At 38.2% G+C, this 19,933-nt stretch overlaps 1 protein-coding gene across 1 annotated transcript in view; it reads right to left on the reverse strand.

Moving 5' to 3' along the window:
• The window catches only part of LOC114055541 (receptor-type tyrosine-protein phosphatase N2-like), a 240,855-nt gene extending 221,139 nt beyond the window's left edge, over positions 1 to 19,716 (reverse strand). Inside the window, exon 1 of the mRNA XM_027879799.1 lies at positions 19,655 to 19,716. The gene's annotated coding sequence lies outside the window, so the exon portion shown is untranslated. The remainder of the gene's footprint in view (positions 1 to 19,654) is intronic.
• Between the last annotated feature and the right edge of the window lie 217 nt (positions 19,717 to 19,933).

A 19,933-nucleotide genomic window follows, 5' to 3' on the forward strand; every position in this document is an offset into this window, starting at 1 on the left:
AGAGACCATGGCAATGCAATGGGCAGCTAAACCATTGCCTTCAAAAGGGTCAGCTCTTCTTAGGAGCACTGCAGCAAGCAAGGCTGTGCTCTTCCTCTTGGGTTACTTGCCCAGTGGTGTTTATGACACAGAATTAGACCAGGAAAGTGAAGCTAAGGGAGTGAGTGACTATAGAAAAGCTCCTAATTTTTCTTGTCTTTTCCTTGTATTGAGAAATATTCTGTATACCAGACTTTCTACTGTCTGTGATTTATCTTTTATCCTTATGATTTTAATGCATTAGTTTGAGACCTAAATCAAAGCAATTCTCCCACTGTTTTCACTGCATTTTGAATCGGAAGCCTTGTAGGCACATGGTCCTGAGTTCCATCAGAGCTGGATGCAGGCACAGGGGAATAAACTTTGTCACTAACTGTGTCCAGAACATTTCCAGTCAATTCTGAAAGTTTCTCTCGAGCCAAACAAGCCTGCACACTCATCCAAAGCCCCTGGTGATACACAGAGGGAAAACAGCTGCAGGGAACTTTAAATTTGTTTGTCAAGCTAGTCCACATCAGCAAGTCCACAAGGTTTAGAGAAAAAATGACAGCATTTCTCATCCCGCACAGGATCCCAGAAAGGATGCTCTATGTGATTATTGGTGATCATCACCCCAAAGACATCTGTGGCACTTATTACATGCAGAGCCCGTGATGTATGGCTTTGAGCATGGACTTTGAGCAGGTGAAGAAAGACAAAGAGAACTCATTACTATTTATCATGTGCCAGATGGTAGGAATGCCAGGATCAGGATGGTTCTCCTAGGGACACACCAAGGTCATCAGCAGTCAGCAAAGGATTAGGAGCACAGAAAACAAATCCTTGGGAAAGGCATGAGACCAGATTGCACAAGAAGTTAGTACTGGGAGCATCCAATGGATGATATTTTCTTATAGTTAAGGTAGAAATTCCATCCTTTTCCTTCTGCCTCCAAAAATTAGCCCTCATTTTCTAACACTGGAGCTGAAACTGCCAGTACAGAAAGGAAATCTGCCTGATACAGTTTGGCAAACACCCTACTTTGAAGAGGAGATGGAACAGTGTGGCTCCAGAGTCCCTTCAAATCGTGTTTTTATGATTTTGTGGTTCATTCTCCAGATGTTTCTAGAAGCAAACAGGCTTTGAGGTATGGCAGTAATATGAGAAAATGTGGCCATACTTCTCAGAAACAACCTTGCAGGTCAGCATGGATGGGCATTACAGTCATAGTTATTTGGGCTGTAGGAAGATTAAGGCATAGCTGACAGTTCACTTCTGCCTCTGTTTTGAGCTATGGACTTCATAAAGAACCAAATGCTGCACAGCTTATGGATGGCTGGCTCACCTGAGCTAGGGAATAGACTCTTCCAAATTTCATAAAGAAATTGTACAGAAGAGAGGAAGGATTTGTTATTCGATGAAAAACATGCTTGAAGTTAACTGATCTTTGCAAAAATAAGGACACTGCCTGTCAAAAAAAGAAAATTGCATGCTTTTAGTAGCAAGGTATAAAGTTAAAAAAAAAAAAAAAAGGAAAAAAACCTAAGACAAAATACTATGTGAAGAATTGCATGAAAACCCTGGAGTGGTACTGAATGTTTGAGCTGTGTGTGGCAGTCAACTCCTACTTGCACCATGTAAAACCTGAAATAATGGGTCATGAATGTGCCCCTATGATACTGCTGCATCTGCAAGACTTCCCTCCTAGCATGACATGGGGAGATGTGAGCAGCCAGTTCTTTATGCAATTGCCAGGTAAAATTTAAATTACAGAAAGTTCCAGAAAATTGAACAGGTATATTTTTGACACTTCATAATTTTCCCTTGGTAATGTGCTTAAGTTCTAACAATCATCTGAAAGACATAAAATATGATGGGGAAGGCGGAGGAAAGGAAGAACTTACTGCTAACTATATACTGGCGAGGTAAGCGCCAGTCATAATCTGACCTGATACTAATTTCTGCATGAGAAGGGGTTTGCAGAAGAAATCAAATGCTAAATACTTCTATGTAATTGTAAAAAAAGTAACCTGTGAAGTTATGGGCTATTAACTAATCACTACACTTCAACTAAGGGCAGCAAACAGTTGCTAGGTAACCCCTGATGAGATGTGTGCATTGGCTGTCTGAGAATTGCTGGAGAAAAGTGATTCCCTCTGCCGGCAGCACCACCACCCAAACCATCGCTGAGTCAAACTGATTACATAGGAATTTCTGTTTTGACTGATTTCATAGGAGATAAATGGTGACTACATCGTGTTTAGACAGACGAAATCTGCGCGCTAGTTGATAAAATCTAAAAAATTGCAATCACCGAAGTGAGTTTGTTGCTTTTTCAGTGGGTTCATTTATCCTTGACATCATAATGCTGCATGCCGGGATCCTGAGTTCTCCAACTGATTTATTTTTATATAATGCACTATATTTCATAAGATGTGAGGAGTCAGATGACTGGAAGCTGACTCTGAAAATCAATGAGAAACAGATACCTACCAGCATATATGATCAGTGTTGCCCTTTTACAATGTTTTAATACTTTTTATTATCTATTTCACACTATCACAGTTATGAGTTTGATAGAAACCTGAAATTCAATTTCATTGGAGCTTTTTTTTTTAATTTATTTTGGTCCACCAAGTTAATATTAAAAAGAAATGAATGTTAAGTCAATTCAGTAAACAGCATTTGAGGAACTATTATACAAACTCACTTGTTCTGAATAGAATAAAAAACAAAACAGAGGAGACATCCCCAATATCAAGAACTACATGGAAACTACTAGCAGAAAGGAGTAGGTTTAATTTTTTTTTACCCAATTATCTAGCATTCAGTATAACATATATAATCTGAAAACTATTTTGGAAGAAAAGACTTGCTTTATCTCTAAGAATGACTGATAGTATTATTCCTTGCCCTGGAAAATCATGTGATCTCAAGTAAATTATTTAAATGCAATCAAGATATATTCAAAAGTATTTCACCCTTCTAAACTTATTGTTTTTACAGTGTGTGAGAGTTGTCTCCCTCTTCTGACTGATCCAGAACCCAAGGGACACAGAGTAGCTGAAACAAGAGGCTCCAGGTTTGGGGAGGCACAACCCAGTCAGCTCTTCTCACGTACATGAGCTCATTCGGAGACTGGTGCGTGTCCCTACAGGTACAGATTTGTAACTGGACATTTTCTTCATGGTAAGCTCTCTGTCCCCTACCATGAGACTCCTTACCATCTCCCAGGAAGGGGTGAGCAAGCAGTGGAAAGAAAGAACAAAAGAAAAGATGACAACACTATTATCTTTTTCCTCTGAGTTAGCTTTGAGGTTTGGGGACACACCAGGGGTTTTTACACTACTAGAAGAGAAACACAGTTGTTTGCATATACTCCAAGTGGCATCACTATTTTTGCATCTCCATCACACATCTCCTCTGCTGGCATCAGCTAGGGCTCTTTCCATGGCATACATTGCTCACAGCTTGATGCAAAAAACTGCCCGACAACTATATCGAGAAACAGCTTGTTTTGTTTTTCTAATTTGGAAAACAAAGGCGCACTGCAAGCTGTGCTGAGTGGGAAGTCATACATCTTTAACACAAAGTAAAAAGGAAAAGGATAGAAGGAGATATCCTTTAGTTACAGCAAACACCTTCCTCTTTCTTGCAAAGTGCCCTGTCAGCATGGCCAACCTCGTGCCACTTCTCAACATCAGGCAAAAAAAAATGAAATCTTTGTTGTTTCTGTGTTCAAACATCAATATTAGGGAACTCATTTCCTGTAGAGAGAGGGCTTTGGGCTACTAGAAGAGACTCTTGATCAGCTATGAAACTAATACAGGCTACAGACTATTCACTGTGTAGGCCAGCAGCTCTCAAAGGGTTGTCCTGGAAGATAAGTTAACCCCTGGGCCATCAATGTATGGACTACATGGAGTGTAGGACAGAACTAAAGAGGTCGCATATGGCCTCGTGGAGAAATGCACAAGGGCTGGGAAACCTGCTGGGCTTTGATTTTCTGACTGCTGAAGCTCAGTGTGCTCACACTCTACATGAACAAAGCCTCAGTGCTCTCTCAAAGATGGCCACAAATGGTTGAAGATCACACTCAGGAATCCCTAGGACAGGCTTATCAGACCAACATAGAGTTCGATGAACATTATTTGCACCATTCACACCTTCAGCCAACACTAAAGACTGTGATATCCATAATTTACCTAGTTATTTATATGACAGAATCATCTTGACACCTCAGATGTAGCTCCCATTTATTCATCCTTAGCTTTTAGACTGAATTCAATTTAACTATGGAGCCCCAGCCTTTGGCTTTCCCTCTAATCAGCAGTGGGAAATACAAGGCATTTCCAATCATGGCTGGACTCTGCTGATTATAAAGCTCAGCTGACTACACTCCTATCACAGATGATTCAGTTAAATGTCTGTACAACTAAGTTTGGGGTGGATAATGTCAGCTGTGGGCAGACTTTTCTAACCAGTGGGCTCATAGCTCACTGGAGGGTAAGGGTGCAGAAAGTCTTGGAAACTGTGAGCCAGACTCTCAAAGCTCTGGAAAAAAACAGAGCCAGTCTTATTAACTGAGATGCTGGAATGTGTCTGCAATTGCCCACTCCTCCAGTGTCCCATGAAACAGAGCTGGTGTACAGTCTCTGTAAATGAGCAGGACTGAACCAAAGAAATAACTGCATGTATCATTAATCTTCTCAGGAAATGATCCACCAAACCCCTAAGCATTTGTTAATCTGTCAGGTATTTAGCATGAGGGAATCCAGCCTGGTGGTTCCCTGTACCTGCTACATCATGATAATTAATAATAAACACATTAGACACTGGGCATGAAGCAAGAAAGAGACCTTGATCTGAAAGCTTTACATCCTGAATGGGTTGGGTAGGAGTACTGAATTCATACCCTGAAAATAAGTAATTTTACAACAAGGAATTCTGTGGTTCCCCCTCTCCTGAGCCAGAAAAGCCACAGTTGACACAATTTTTCAGTCTGCTTTCCCGACTTGTGGTCTGATGGCAGATTTTTAAGACTATGTTTTGAATTAAGGGCAGGTGCCAATACAATATATTGTTGTGACATATAGACAATAAAGATGGCTTTCTTCTTCTGTTTCTTTGAGGTTATTTGCATTCCTAATCAGAGACAGAATTTGGCTGAGAATTTGGGAGTCCCCAGGATGAAGCAGAAAATTCAGTAGAAATTTAATTGCTCAAAATGTATCAAGTTGCCATATTTTGTTTATTTTCTGAGATTCAATTACAAAAATTGCCAGCCTGCAACTCCAAACTGCACAACAACTGTTGAACTTACAGTCTCACAAGGAAAATCACGCCAGAGCACAACAATACACACATTGTTCCACTACCATCAATTAATATAAGATGCCAGCAATTGGAAAGGGCAAAATGAATTCTGCACCTCCTTTATTCCCTGACTGGTAAAATGAGGATGTCACTCTACTGTCTCCTGGGTGGGATCTTTTGGCACCTTGGTTGTTACAGGTTTTTTCTAAACACGTTGGGTATGAACATGGTTTCACCTCACAAAATGTCCTGGTGCCCTCACCAGTCTGTTCATCCTTGTCAAATCAGGATTTCACACGTTGTTTTCTGCACGTTCCCTAATCTTACTGAAAGTTGCATTTCCCCAGCCCATTGCCATCGGCTATTAGTCTGGCACAAAACTCAGGCTCAAAATGGAAAAGATAAAACAGAGAAAAGACAGCACACACAGCCACTATTGCTCTGCTTTCTCTTGTTGCACTTAACAAAATATGCTTAATAACACCACTGTGTTATTGGCGAGCCAGAGAGACAACCAGGAGTATCTTGTTATGCCCTGTGAACATTACCTATTCCTGAAATATTCTGTATCTCTCCATTAGTGTTTCCAAAGTTCACCATGTCAATAATTGGAAGAACATTTCATTGTCTAATGGATACAAAACAGCAATAACAACATGGTATAGCCACTGTGGATGTTACTGACCAACAAGGTCACAGACAACACCTGGATATACTCCAAGCTTCGACTGCTGAAACCAAAAGATTAAAATCTTAAAATGACAATTTAAAATTTCACACATTAATAATTATTTTTTCTTATAAAATGGCTTCCTCATGTGATCTTAGTTATCTGACAGACTTTTAGCACTTTTGCCTTTTTGGTATCAGCAAAGTAAGAAACTGAACTTGTTTAGAAAGGAGAAAAAATTATTTTTATTTTATATATTTATTACATATCTCAAAATGTAATGAAATACTGTCAGTTTGTTAAAAAAATTATCATCAGATTATGGTTTATCAGGGTGAAAAACTATCCTCTCTGGTTTAGAAAAGAATGATTTTCCTTTCAGCGTTCAAATTTGCATGCCAATATACTTTGCATATAATTTACATACCATACAGTATCACAACCACTTTGCCTCTTATTGTAAAATCCAAGATCAGCTCCTAGCATTTCATAGCCAGGATTATTAAAACATTTTGTTAAGTCAAGTCTGAAGATAAGCTTCCATCCTGATGCTTCTGGAATTGCACACTAATGGGCAGGAAAGGTGAGCATCTGGTTATGGTACCGGGCCGATCTTTGGACCCAGACACAAATTTCTCATGGACTTGTTTCTAAATCTGGATAATTTAATTAAGCATCCTTATAACTTGCATACTTTAATTTAAAATAAGAAAGATGATAATTTTTATTCCCTTTCTTTTCTAATCTTGTCTTTTTCAGTGATTATCTTAATCACTCAAAGACATAGTTTTCTGTCACTTTATGTGTGGGCAGGTACCCAGAGAGATCCCAATCCTGTCTAGAAAGCATTACTGTAATACCCCTGTTAATCAAAACTACTCAGCCTTTTCTCAATTAAATGATATATGCAAAGAAATATCAATCTGCTACAGAGGAATTTTTTTTTTCATAGATCCACGAAAGTTTTAGGAAAACTTTGAACAGGAAATTTTTTTTCATGTCAAAACCATGACTTTTTGTTAATGATCATGAGACAGAAGGCTTTACCACTCTTTACAGTTTAGTGCCAGAGCACTCCTGTGGGAAACCAAACTCACTCATTTCACTCACAAAAAGAATCTTGGTGTGAACCAGGAGCTATGTTGAACACCTGCCTGTCCCAGGTTCTCATAAGCTATCTGGAATATTAAAATATCCACATAAAATGAGACAATTCCAGGAGGCTACTGCTCAGTGTAGCAGAGTAGGTTTAGCCCACATAGTAGAGCTGTGCAGAAAATCAGAGTCTCCCTCCTTCTGCATGAAGACCTACATCTCCCCTCTCTTCTGGGTCTCTGCTGTGCTTTTGTCATGAAAAACTAGGAAAAGACTTGATTTCAGCCAAATGGCAAACATTCACAATATCAAGAAGCTCTTCAGTGCAGAGAACTGTATCCTGCTGAGCACTACCAAATGTATACATGGCACTTCTGTGGGGAAAATCAGAATGCACACCCTGAAGCTGCCTGTGATACTTCAGCAGCGTGAAGTAGCAGCTCCCTGCATGAAGGCAACTGGAAATGGAACCCAGGGCCACAGCTGAGGTCCATGAAGCGCCTGAAGCCTCTTTCTTACCTGTGGTAAGAACCTAAGGATATTACTTAATACAGAGAACCTTAAAAAGAATAAAATAGGTTGCAGAGGTTAGTGGTGTATCAGATAAATTACTTACAAGTAGCATCGCAGTGCTCATCTCCAGATGCTACTTTGAGATGTATTATGGCTTAATACAATGGCTTAAGTGTTTAGGACCAGGCTGGATGGAGCTTTGAGCCACCTGATCTACTGGAAGGTGTTCCTGTCCATGGCAGGAGGTTTGGAACTGGATGATCTATAAGGTCCCTTCCAACCCAAACATTCTATGATTCTATTACTGATGCTTCTCTATAATCATAATCTATCTACTTAAGACAAAGTCAAATCAGCATTTCATTAGAAGCGACTAAAGCTGATTTGACAATTTTTCCTACATATTCATCTACTGTAGCCTAAGTTACTTGCTATATATGAAGGATTTCCAATTTTCTCCATGATGAAACAATTATGATTTATCCTAAAATTAATAGCAAGACGTAAGAAGGTGAAGTGAATAAAGAGGGACTCAGTTCAAATGATGTTGCCTAACCTCAGTGCAGACTGCTGCTGTTCTACTGCAGAAAAGAATGAACTTCAGAGCCAATTTAGTGTCTTGGGAAAAGGCAAAGAGAAAAAAGGCAGCTGTCATCTAAGCACTACTCTGATCAAATGGGAAAGAGGGGCCATTAATACTCTCAGGTGCACATCTTGCTAGTGCAGGTAGCATTAGAAGAATGGACAACTCTTTCTTTTAGGAAAAAGTATTGGGATTTCCCATGAAATTTCTTCCCGCCTTACATTATCTGGCAGCTGCACGCCAGACACCTGTATGCTGCTGAACACCCATCTGCTATACATGCTACATGCACTTCTTTTCTTTTTTTATTGAGCTTGGCAAAGGAGTTGATTAGGAAGATAAAGTCTCTGGAAAACATTTTGGACAAAGATGCCAGCACAGATTGTACAGTAAAAGATATCAGGTCTGCCAATACATGCACACCACACTCTGCAGGCTACTTATACTTGCTTTGCAATGATTTATTGCACAAATTACTGGAATTCTGAAACAGTACAAGCCTTATCTCCATATTCCAATTTGGTATAGATTTGATAATGAAAGGATGCGACGCTCTCAACAGGCAATATTTGTATTCTAACTCTTCCCTTTTCTAGGTCAGTAGGAACATCCTTTTTCTCAGAACAGTCTCTGCCTATCTTTCTACTCTCTCCTGCTACAGGCAATATAGCTGAATGTTGCTGATAGGACTTTTGCCCAATTCCAAATCTAAAAAGATGCTTTTTGTATGACAATTTTTCCAGGAATTAGATAAACTCACTGATGGCATTTTGAGTTTTAAAGGGACTGATTCAAACATTGCTCATGTGTGCACTATCAGTAGCTGGATGAAACCATCCAGCATCCAGTTGCACCCACAAGTCTGTTAGGTAGATCTCAGAAAACACAATATCCTTCCACAAAAGGATGTCTTTCGTTATACACAAACACATATATGTGTGTGTGTGTGTATGTATTTATATATATGTGGTTATTTGTAGGATCAGGACCTTAGTTATGTGTCTAATTTTTTTAAAAAGGTCATAAAACCCCCAAGAAGTAAAACAAAGGACAAGATACTATGTACAACAACAACAACTACTACTACTACTATTACTACTACTACTACTACCATTACTACTACTACTACTACTACTAAAGTATGTCAAGGCAAACACTTCTTTTAGGATGAACCAGATTTTCACACTAGTAAAAACAAAACAAAACAAAAAAAATCAAGAAATATTTTCAAACGAGTATTTTAATAGGCAAGTACATTAATTGAACTTATTGACTGTCATGGAAAACATACTACACTCACTTTTGGATAAAATATGAATACATTTTATTCACATGATGTGTTTTTTATATGTTTTCCAGCCAATAGCTGCCTGACTCCCATTCAGTGCACAGCACACAAAATACAATTTAGCTCTTCAGGTTGTGCATGTGCCCACACTGATACATAGATACACACACAAAATCCTAAAGCAGCATACTGCACTTATCTTTTTCCCATTTTTATATCATACATATTTCATTAAGCTTCATGCAGAGTGCCTTCTGATTTATGGTAATTGTCAACAAAAGCAAAAAATGACGACAATTTTAACCCTGCAGTACTGAGGCTTTAACTGGGATAAAATTAAAATGTTCAGGGGGGAAAAAAACCCCACAACCCCCTAAGACACTGGGAGCTTGACCCTTGAGATGTTGTCAACTTTTTATTTTATTTTATTGTGTTTGTTGTCTGTAGAATCAGATGCCAGCAGCAACATCTGATACACTGGACACCTCCAGTGTTATCCCAGCATGCTCATGGCCTGGAGGACTTGGAGTAAGACTAATTTCCATATCAAACCCAATTTAGATGAAACATCTTGGTTAAAAAAAAAAAAAAAAAAAAAAAAAAAAAAAAAAAAAAAAAAAAAAAAAAAAAAAAAAAAAAAAAAAAGAAAAAAAGCCAGCGCATCAATAGCCCCTTGATTAGATTTTCATCTCCTGAGCAGACAAATATGAATATTTATTACCATGAATGCAGATTTCCCTCTTTCCATTGCTCTGATCTTGAATATTACCCACTGCTAATTTTTATGAAAATTTGGGCAACATAATGTTTTCACATAAACTGACAGTTCTTGAGATAATCCCGCTATTGTTTGGTGGGAAATGACAGTTTCCGCTTATTCATGTGTTAACGAGGGATTAAATATTGTTTTTCATCACCATAATCTAAGATGGACTAGAAATTAAAATTCAAGCATTGTGCATTAGCAGAGCTTTGAGGACCAGAATTTGTTTGCATTCACTTAGTAAAGATCTGTAAATTAACAGTTTAACAATCCAGTGAAATCCATATCATAAACCCGGCACTGACGTTTGCAAAATGAAGTCATTACTGTACCTGCTAAAGGTAAAGAACCAGAGAGATAAATAGTTTGTAAAATGACATCCCTCCGCAAGAGCAAAGTGCACAGTGAACTGTTGTCAACTGCAGTGGTTCTCAGGCATTAATGGACTAGGTCACTTTTCTGTGGCTCTGAATCATGTCCCTTTTCCTTGTCCCACGTTCTGGTACTGAAACACTTGATATGCTCAGATCACATGGAAAAATCACTCCATGACAGATCTCTCCAGAGCACTAAAAGCAGTCACATTGACCCAGGAGCTGTTTTCGTGCTGTGCTCATGCCCTACCCAAGTCTTGGTGTACCGCACATAAACACATATAATTCTTCACTGAAATGGGTATTTTGGTGGAGCTGCAGTGTATCTGCCACTTCTCACCTCATCTATCAGTTATCTCTTCAGTCTTTGTGCCTAGTGCCCAGCAATATGAACGAGAGATACCTACCAAAGTGAAAACAGAGACCTGAGAATGTCTGTTGGGGACATTCTGTGGTTTGTGATCCATTACATTGTTGTTTCTACAAAAACTTTGATTTAGTAATTCAGTGAAGTATATTTGCATTCTACTTTAAAAACCTCCCAAACCAGTCTAAGTGCAAACAGAACTAAAACTATGCTTGGTCAAAGCAACTCAAACATCTGCCTAACTAAATCTTAAAACTCTCATCAGGATAAATCTTGCTGATTAATGCAAAAAAACCCACCCCAAACTAAGCTTCAACAAAACTTATTTAATACAAGTCCTCGTGCTTAAATTTAGAATCTTATTAAGAGTATTCTGACAGAAATATGCTTTTATATGTGTAACACATAAAGCCTTGCATTCTGAAGGATGCTGAAGTGATGAACATGCTGCAAAACCAAAGCCATGTTGCCTTTGAGGGTGGAAACTTAATGAGGTACAAGTGCAAAACAATTTGGAACAGGATGAATGAGAACATGCTACCAAGCCATCAGCCTTCACAAAAAGCGGAGCAGATCTTAAGTTTTACAGCCTAGTACTAAAAAAACCTACAATAAATGGCACAAGAATTATTCTAACTAGATGGGGAAAAACAAAAGGTTTTCTACCTGCAGCTAAAATTTTAATTCTATTCTTACTTAATTCTAACATGCCTTTGTGCCTGTGCTCCAAAGGTGACCACACTGAAACTGCCTGCTATGAATGGTTACTGGTCTGGATCTTGCCTAGACTTAGAAGCAAACAGACCATGAGAGTACTAGTTGGCACAGGACACACTGTGACTATGACAACAATTTAACAGTACAGACAAATGTGGGACCATGACACATTGTGCCCTGTTCTTGTTTATTTTACCAGCACTGATGCAGCTATAAGGCCCCTGACGAAAAAGATTCATATAGGAAGGTTGGCTATCTCACAGTTGAATCCTAGCATTAGACACTTACTCCTCTAAGTTTATGGACTAAGAGCAGAGGTCCTTGCATGTGGTTTTCCAGGTTGAATATTTGCTGCCCAGGGTCTCCTAGAAAGAGGGCTGAGGGACCAGGGTCTACCACCTCGTCCACAGTTAAATCTGTGTTTGAGATTGTTTGAAATCCACCTGTTCCTGCCAGGACCAAGTTCATACCAGTGGAGGTGAAAGAATCTCACTTCTTGCAGTTTCTGACCATCTCTATCCCTCAGACTACAGATAGTTTAAGAGAATTTAATCTTAATCTACAGCTTCCCCATTACACCACTGAAGATTTTGTTTTCCTTTGAGTCATAAAGAACTCATGGCTGCTGATAGAAGGAGGTTGCTGAATTTCATGAATCAGTAAGATATCTAGTACAAACAATCATGTTCTCCTATTTAAAGATTCTACATATCTTCTTTATGAATATGTCAAGTGCAGACTGCCAAATCATAGTCAGGGTGGATAATAACATTGATTCTTGAGCAGAATTACCCTGCTTTTACTGGCTTTACTGGCTTTATGTAGCCAGTGCTAGTGTCTAAATCTCTTTTCTCTGCAGATTTATAATGGTTTGTAAGAGAAACTCCTCTTTAAAAACAATGGCATGACATGGCCTAAACCCAAGATAAATCCTTAAAACAAACACATGCTACCATTTAAACGGCACAGTGTTAAAAAAGACAAAAAGGAACAACACTGGTAAGATGCATAAGTTCCTGAAGCCACAAGGCAAACCGTATCTTGTTTCATTTTACATGATACTGAATAAAAATTGAATTGCTGTAGTTGCCATGGCAACTGCCACATCACTTGGCACTTCTGCTCCTTTAAATCACACAGTGCTACTGTAAAGGAATTCATGAACCAATGTGACACTTGAATACTTGTGCTTTATATACTGTTTCAGGAGGAAAACATAAATCAATATAGACTGATAATTGTCTCTGAAAACCAGGTTTCCTGTATTTTTCTTAACATTATAATCTCCTCATTTCCTTGTCGTGTTCTTTAAAAATCTGTAAGGAAGGTGGAGGGCGTTGTCACAATCAGAGCACAAGAAAAGAAATTACTACTGACACATGATTTCCAAACTGAAGCTGTGACCTGTCATTCAGATGTCAAAATACCTCTGCTATGCAATATTCAAATCAAATACAGGGGATAAACATTGGAACTTTGCCCCTCCACAACCAGAGATGGTGTGATATGTGACAGAAGACAGTCTCAGGAGCATTCAGGCATCTCTTTAACACTAAACTTATCAGTAGCTTAGAAGGAAAGTCTAACTATATACTTAAAGCTAAGTATATTGTAAATGTTTATAGAGTTGGGGCCATGACTTAAATTGTTTTAGTATGCTCTGTATATAGCACGCAGTAACAGAAGATATTTGACAAAATAATGTGATAAAATTATATACACATTCATGCTGCATATTTTTTGGTTTTAAACACTTAATACTTTTATTAACACTCTGGATGCAATTTATTTGAAAAGCAGCCCTCTAGTGGGCTATGTACTATAATGAATAGTTAATAAATAGCATTAACATTATCTCTAAATATTAGCTAAAATGCCTTTTGCAGAAGCATACAAGATCTTAAATAAATGAGCCATAGATCTCCATCATTGTCTTTGGAGAAATTTAATGTTCTGTTTAGCTTTATTCCTCAAAGTCCTTAAAGTGTTACTCCTATGCTGCCTGTACAACAAGCTGTAATTCTGAGATATTTACTATGAGTAAAATTCTATATAAGTAACATATTACTAGTAGAATTATATGCAAAATATAATCTATTAATTTCTAAGGGTTACATAGATTTAGAATCTGTAATCTGTTTGAGTAGGATTCTCATTCTGCCTTCACCAAGAATATTTCTAGGATTCTACTGTTGAAAGTTTTTCATTTATTCTTATTGTTCTTATTTTTATATACAGCCTTAAAGTTACATGCCTTAAAGCAAAGAACCCCTATGTGACCTGATGTGTGCCTTGCCCATAGCAATGCATGTGGCTCCAAAACACTGTCCCTCCTGGAAATCTCTGTTCAGCTGCTCATCAACAGCCACGGTGATCAGCAAAAGCCAACAGCAACAACTTGTGCTGTCTGCAGAACTCCATTCCCAGATTTCACATAATAGGAAAAAAACAAACTTGTTGATCTCTGAGCCATGAGTATTATAAGAAAAAATGCTGAAAGCAGGCTCAGGGAAAAAGCCCCCCTTGGTGCCCCCTTGTCTGAGAACACTTACCATGTAATGCAGAGTGTATATTCCCTCACATGTGCCTGTGCTTGGCTTCAACCTAATTAGTTCTGGTAAAAGAAGGGTGGGTTTCAGTGGAAGTTGGTTGAAAAACTTAACTGTGACTTGGGCTAAAACTTGAGCATTTTTACAAACACAGCTGCTGTTCCTACACTGTGGTCAGTATAAGACCTAGCTGATCTAAATGCTCTGGGTACAACACCCCTTCTGATCCTGAGTACCTCTGGGTGATACCTGCTCCAGATTGGGAGCAGCTGGTGATTGCCAAGGTGTCACTGTAACAGAGACAGCTGGAGTGGATCCCAGACTAATTCGGTCTTTACAAGCCAAAAGACAACACTTAGCATTTTACCTCGTAGCCAGAGAAAATCAGACAAAAAGTTTACACCTTAATCTTCAGCAAATGAAAATGACTCATCAAGTTCTGCACTCCATTGTTTTTAATGGATTTCCAATATCATTCTAGGTAAAAATCTCCACATGCGAACATGAGTGACAAAAATTGGCAACACTGAGGAAGGTAATAAGCTAGAAATCTGACTTCTGCCTCAGAGGCTTGCACATCATGGGAAAGTCTGCTTTATCATGTCCTCTAGCTTTACTAGAATTTTTAAATGAGGGTTTCTTTATTGCAGTAACATCACATTACGAAACATCAACATAATTCTACACCTATCAAAATATCTATACATGAGAATATCCTGAAACATGTCAAAATATCACTGCTCTATTTTAGAACATCTAGAGGTATGGTAAAGTGTTCATTTCACATATATTTTGGGTTATTTCCATTTAGTTCAGAAAACTGTTCTAATTCATATGTCTGCCATATGAGAGCCATGATTCAAATCCTACAATGTTATGACTCCAGTGATGAGTCTCTTCTGTGCAGCCCTAAAGGGAAATTGAAAGAGTTAATTTAATAGAACGTATTCCAAAGTGGGTGCTGTTTTACCAGTTCAAGACAGAAACAATGTCATTCCCTCAGTTTGTTTAAGGCCTGATTCAGATCTTTGATTATTCAAATCATAGGCTCCTACCCTCCAAAACCTGTTTTGAATCTTCACACTTTCTTGAGCCACTGGAGAGCCTGACCTGTTATTCTGAAACTGTGGCTGAAAACAAATTTCAGCCAAAAGCTGGATAAACAGTTATTTATCCATGTCGTAGTAACTCTGGACAGAGCCAAGCTCAGCGTGGAGCTGAACAGAAAAATACTGTGCTCCTATAATAATTCAAAAGTGTTTATGTCAAGGGAGAGAAGTACTTAAGTTCCTAAAGCATGTTGAAGGAACATGATGTTCCTCAGTGACCCCTGTGCAGGGCTGTGGCTCGTGAGCAACTGCTGGACTGATGTTTGCATGAGAACAGGGCTTCTGATGCTGCTGAATCCTGAACTCAGTAGGAGTCAGGTGGAACTATGCTGCTGCTAAGGAGGCTTTCCCTTCGTGAGGGACCAAATGCTCTTCCCAAGATCTTGCAGGAGTGCTCAGCCTAGCAGAGCAACAAGTTCAACTCTTATTTCTGCAAAACACAGTGGTTCAGATCAAGCTGAGATAGGGGAGGATGGAGATATGAGTCCTGCTTAAATGCTGTTTAGCTTTTCAGGTTTTTTACCAGTACTGTATGTTTCATGGTATTATGCAAATATACACATAAATAACATATACATTCATACCCCATAGACACTCAACTTTGAGAAGTTCTTGAACTTAACTAAAAATTACCTCAGGACTTCAGAGATTTATTTCATGTGTAGGAGATCAAAAGTAAATACCTCAAAGCTTCATTGTACCTGAATAAACAAGAAGGTGTGAAATGCTTATGATGAATTTGTGTGGCACAAACATGCATGATAATGACTCAAATCTTGGAGGGTTACTGCAGAGGAGTTCTAGAGATCTTTTAGTTTGTTTTGGTGTGGGGTTTTTTTTGTTTGTTTGTTGTTTTTTTTTTTCAGCATCTGCTAAAGGTACTTGAAAACTTCAAATAGAAAATAAACATCTTGGCAAATTTAATTCCAGAGATAGTCAGTACTAGAGCAATGCACAGATCCTCAGGACTTCAATATCAGTACTGGTTTTCTCTCTGGCAGATTTATTCTGGTTTTCTGGCATAACAGCCTTCTTACAAAAAAGATAAGTGCCAAAATAATTTGCACTTTAAGAGAGATATACAGCATATCAAAAACCAATCTAACTCTTTGGATCTCTGTACTCTTGAACGTTCTACTGCAAATGTTTGATGTTGACGTGGATGTGCTGTGGAAGTACCGGTGAAGGTCTGTTCCATAATGGCCTGAAAGAAGCTCTGTTTGTCCACAGTCCAGGTAGTGCTTTGCACTTTGTCATCCAAACCTTCCCATGAAATGTATGGAACCTTTAAGTTCAACATCCTGAAATATGAGCAGCTTCTGAAGTTGCAGCTTAGGAACACATTTTTAATTCTGCTAGAGCAGAGCCTACCCTATGTTGACACAATGCAGCTAAGCTCAAGTCTAGCCAAAAAAATCACTGAAGCTGTGGAAATCTTTTACATGACATAAAGATGATGAACAGCACTGTAGCTGTGGTAGACTCCAGACCCATGTTGTTAATGACTACACAGCACATGTTTATGCAGTGACATAAAAGCAATTCATTAGCCCTCCCTGGACTTGACTGAATGGCTCAGTAAGCTTGGTGTGAATTTTATAATTTGTTATTGCTTTTGAAATGTTTTTCCGGAGATAGAGAGAGAAAGCGGGAGATTGAGGAGCTCTGAGAAGCATTTCTCATCTACACAGAGAAAGAGACCATTTCCTTCTAACACACTCAAGGTCTGGGTAGTCACTGCTGTCCACACATTCCTTACTGAGGCACAAATCCTGTTATCATAGATCAACACCTAAAACAGATTCCACTCTCCAGAGCCACACATGAATTATTGCTGAGCTTAGAAGAATTCCTGCATTTGTTTATACAGCAGCTCCATTTGCCACTACCATCTCAGCTATATTTCTCCTGAGGTATTTCAGATATGAAACTTGCCTTGCAAAATCAATTCCTTTTATTTTACAGGCCTGAAAGTGAAGATTATATATCCATTAACTTTGTCATGCATCTCACCTACTGTCCAAACAAAAAGACCATTTCTCATTCTCAAACTAAAATTTTTCTAAGTACTTTTGATTTGAACATCTTGATTGTGATTTACCATTACCATTAAATGTAATTCCATTCCTACAGTGTGAAGGAAATCAACAAAAGGCTCCTTCAGTATGTTTAAATATGTACTTTCCATTATTTCATTAATAATTATTCATCAGGGTGAATAAAAAACAAACTGCAAAACTGGATGACCACAGTTAGATTTAACCTGAAACACCCTGAATCTGATACTCTATCAACAGAGGAACAGCTTGGTTACAGCACTCCTTTATTTTTTATGTAGGTGAGACCACAGAAATGCATTCAATATGCACACAATCATATCTGACAAGACTTAGAAAGGGGAATGTACACAGCTGGGAGAATTCACACCCAAAAAATATATATAAGCAGCTGAATAAATGTTCTCTCATCAGTTTACTGTTCCAAACCGCTTGGTTCTCTCTCTGATGATCACCTTCTCTCAGATATAACTTGGAATATATTTAGGCCAAAATGTCTGCTTTCAGTTTTTGCCTTCTAAAAATACATATTTGGCAGAGTGTAAAGCACAGATTTCTATAAAAATCTTTATTAATCCAAGTACTATCACTAGGTTTTTTTAAAGTTATTATAGCCTAGATACAGGGAAAGTGAGTTCTACAGTGACTTTTACTAAAACAAACACAAGAACCAGATCGATGAGATTTCTAGCCTAAGAACTCTTCAATTTTTCCAATTCCATTAGCTGGTCTTAAAAACCAGGAAGTCCTTGAGGTTATAGTTCCAGTACATCCTTAGACTACCATGGTTACAACAACCCTATTACTACAATGTGGATTAATTACACATTTAACCAGTGACAACTTGCTGCATTTCAAATATCCAAAAGTGCATTCTTTCTCCATTGACCACATATAACAGCTGACTTAACACTAAGGCTCTGAAGTGATGTGGGCTTTTATTTTCCAGCAGACTTTGAAGCCAGCTGATATCCATTCAATGACTGGAATTGGACAAAATTCATGGAGGTATTTCATTAGCATGAGGAACCCCATTGGTTAAAACTTTACTGAATCAGGCTTCCATAGCCTGTGCCACAGTCCTGATTCTCCTGTTATTTAAAAAAAAACAGGTGTTGTAGATGACAAAAACACAAACTTTAGTCTGGCTTGAAGTTAGGATACAGCCTAAAGTGCACAGCCATGCTCCAGGGTACAATTCCCAGTTCCTCAGGTTATGCACCCTTAAGAAACATACCTGGTTAAATCAGCTTAGTAGAGATGATGGCTTTCATTTTCTGATGATTTCACCTATCTTTGTTTTCAAGTTCTAATTCTTACAGCTTTGGCCCTGAGCATCACAGCAGGTCTCAGGGTTATTACCTCTTCAGAACGAAGTCTTTTAGTAATGTGAATGGAGTTGCACAGTAAACCTCAGAAATATTGTCAAGTTAAGCTTCTTAGTTATGGACTGATAAAAATTAGAAATACAAACCTCAAAAATCAGTAAAAAAGAAATATATATATTCCTTCAGTATATGAGAAGTTAGTAATTCATTATTTTTAATACTGAGAATAATGTAATCACAAGAAAAAGCCATTTGCCTAGCCCTGTGAACATTCACCACCAGCAAAATTACTTAAATGAAAAGGAAAAAAAAAGATAAATGTGTACACAAAATTAGCACGAGAATTAGCAATCAACTGTAGTTCATACAAGGTTCTTAGCAGATAGCATCATGTTTATTAATAAATGATGAACTGCTTAGTGGAGTTTTTGCTTAGTGATATCACTATAATAACAGACGCATGTTTTATTTATGTTTCAAGTTACATCCAAAATAAGCGAGACATTCACTGTCAGATTCTCTCAAATATCTGAAGACTCTTTACCCCAAATTTAAACTTTCATTGATCTGCATGAGATAGCACTCCATCAAAACCAAGGGGAATAATACGAGGACTTCAGTCACTGTGCTCATCTTTGGGGATTTTGTTCCTGTGATACAACAAAGCCAAAAACTGCATTTCTTCAAGCTGGCTGCACTTTTCTCATAAGGATGGTATTTTTTTTCTCTGTGGGATATAGTGCTATTTGTGCAGCAGATTGTATTTTGACAGATGCAACTGTATCATAAAAGGCCCTTAGCAGTATCAGACTGGTAGCTCACAAACGGTCATGAGCTCCAGGATTTCTTAAAAAACCCCAACAATTAAAATGTTTTTGAGAATGTAAAATGCCTGGAAGCCACTTACCTCCCCCACACCAGTCTGCAGAATTTTCAGTCCAGTTGTTTTCTCAAGCTTCTCTTTGTTTATGGCTGTGAGGAAAAATTAGGATTGAAAGAGTTACAGGAAATCTGGAATATGTATGATTTTACAGCATTTGCCACCAACCTTCTTTCCTCCAGTATATTGATGACAGTTCCTACCTCTGCCATCTATAGAATATCTTTCCCTGAGAGCAGCTCTGCTAGTCAGTATTTTGAATGCATATTTATGCTATTCATTGTTCATTATTAGATGAAAAAGAAA

The sequence above is a fragment of the Empidonax traillii genome, unplaced genomic scaffold (genome assembly GCF_003031625.1).
Source record: "Empidonax traillii isolate 1590-97213 ecotype Southwest subspecies unplaced genomic scaffold, ASM303162v1 scaffold58:size1836614, whole genome shotgun sequence".
Lineage (NCBI taxonomy): Eukaryota > Metazoa > Chordata > Aves > Passeriformes > Tyrannidae > Empidonax > Empidonax traillii.